Source organism: Panthera leo, chromosome D1 (genome assembly GCF_018350215.1).
Source record: "Panthera leo isolate Ple1 chromosome D1, P.leo_Ple1_pat1.1, whole genome shotgun sequence".
NCBI lineage: Eukaryota > Metazoa > Chordata > Mammalia > Carnivora > Felidae > Panthera > Panthera leo.
Genome location: NC_056688.1, coordinates 109,381,357 through 109,384,041, shown reverse-complemented (window position 1 = coordinate 109,384,041; position 2,685 = coordinate 109,381,357).

Below are 2,685 nucleotides of genomic sequence, written 5' to 3'. Positions count from 1 at the left end.
AGAATACTGGACAAAGAATACGGTTTCCCTCGCTGGTCTTGACAAGTTAGACAAAACAGGAGCCGTAATAAAACGCTCAATTTAGCTTTTAAGGTTTACTTCCCACTAGCTAAGCATGTCCTTCATTGGAGTCCTACCTTGTATCTGAGGTGCTATTTACTGGTCAGTAAAGTAATACAATACAAGCCCCTGCTCCTGTCAGTTGGAAAGGTTCACGGAGCATTAAGCCATCATCTCAGGAGCTGTTAGCATGACAACTTTTATTTTTATCTTACTTCATCCTCCCCAGGTGCAACAACTTTTTAGCTGTTCTTACCTTTATGTGACTCAATAAGATGGTCATTATTCTCCATTTGCCACTTTTAAAATTATCTGTTGGAGCACCTGGGTGGCTCAGTTGGCTAAGCGCCCAACTTTGGCCCAGGTCATCTCACGGTTCATGAGTTAGAGCCCCACATCAGGCTCTGTGCTGACAATGCAGAGCATACTTGAGATTCTCTCTCCCTCTAGCTCTACGTCCTTCCTCCACTCTCGTTTTCTCTCTCAAAATAAATTTTAGGGGGACCTGGGTGGCTCAGTCAATTAAGCAGCTTACCAGCTCAGATCATGATCTCAGTTTTTGAGTTCAAGTCCCATGTTCGGCTCCGTGCTGACAGCTCAGAACCTGGGGCATACTACAGATTCTGGGTCTCCCTCTCTCTCTGCCCCTCCCCACCTTGTGCTTTCTTTCAAAAATAAACAAACTTAAAAAAATTGTTAATTTCTATTATGGAATGAGTTTTGCTCTTACACATCGCACTACTCACCCATCTACACTTACCCATTCTCCCAATTTAGAGGACAATTATTTTACTAAATACACCACCATGATCAGAACTAGGTTGAGCCCCATTATATCTTACGAACTTTTGTAAAACACTTTTTTTCATTTATTTCCCATGTACTTAGTAATTCAGCTCTGAACTCTTCAAATGAACCAAAAATGTCCTTAAAATATTAAAACAGTAACTCTTAAAATGTCTTGGAGACATTCCCTTATGTACTTCTACTTTCTCCTGCTTCAACCTAGACTACAGTTCTGAGCCCAGAGCAGAAAAGTACTCCTGAGACCTTCCGTTCTCATTATTCTGGGACTTTTTTTTTTTTTTGCCTCAGCATGAAACCACATGGAAAACACCAGAACTGAGCCGACTTTACTTCAGTAGTATGCAACAGCACTTAATACCACAATGCTAGGGGTGCCTGGGTGTCTCAGCCAATTAGCATTCAACTTGTCGTTTTGGCTCAGGTCTTGATCTTGTAGGTTCGTGGGATTGAGCCCTGTGTCAGGTTCTGTGCTGATGGTGTGGAGCCTGCTTGGGATTCTCTCTGCCCCTCTCCTGCTCTTAAAATATTTAAAAAATAAAAAACAAAACATGAGGCACCTGGATGGCTCGGTCAGATAAGCGTCTGACTTTGGCTCAGGTCATCTCATGGTTCATGGGTTTGAGCCCCGCATGGGGCTCCACGCTGACAACTCAGAGCCTGGAGCCTGCTTTGGATTCTGTGTCTCCCTCTCTCTGCCCTTCCTCTGCTTGCATTCTCTCTCTCGAAAATAAAACATTAAAAAAATAAAAATAAAAACAAAACAAAACAACTCGCAATGCTCTACCTCTCACTATTCTACCCCTAGAGTGTAGTTTAGTGCTGATGTAGCTCTGGGCTAAGGAGCCTGCTTTAATTGGGCATTCACCCAAGTCAACCCCAATTTTGATGCCTAGAAGACTCTTTTAAGTCAAAGTTAAGGTCTAACACCAATCAAACCCCAAATATCACCCTGGAAACTGTTTTAAGTCCTGTGACCCATCCAGAATCAGCTTGGCCAGATTTGGGCGCAGATGTCAACACTATAGGTAGTGTGACCATTCCCATCCCCACCTGACTTCCAGTGACACACCAATTATCTGCACACCCAAGGCCTAGACAGAGGCAAGGTAAGGACAGGCACCATGCCCTCCCTATTCATCTTTGTATTCTCCAGATGTGTACTGACACACAGTAGGCAACTTAAGAACTGTAAGAACTACAAATCCATCTCTCAGGTGGATGTTAAACACACTTTACTGAACACAACGAATGATAGAAGCCTATACAAAATCAACATATGAAAGCATTACTCTTGAGAAACTACCATAGAACTCCTGAGCTGACAGCAGTATGTTATCCATTACACATACCAGATTATGTGGCCTCAACTCAGAAGTACACTTGATTGGAAGCTTAAAACACCGCTAATTTAAAAAAACTTTATGTTGAAATATCACTAAGTCCAATTTAAATAGTTTTAGAATTCACAATTTTCCCACTGTTCTTAATAGTGTTTTGCCTTTCAACAAGTAAATAACTACAAAGCATAGTAGCGATATAGCAGCCTAGCCCAGATTTTGGCAGTCATGAAAAAGTACTCTTAGGTGGTCTGTTACAGGGAGATCATACTCTCAAAGCAGAAAGTAGGAATGACTCCCTTCAAATTCGTAACCAGACATCATGTTTTATAAAACAAAAATGTATTACTCCCATACATGACTACTGCGATGTGCCATCACCTCAGAAAAGCCTCCCACCATTCCCATATAAATAAAATGCTCTATTTGACAATGTGTTTTGTCCCCCTCTTAGGCTTTAAGCTCCGTAACTATTCCCAGC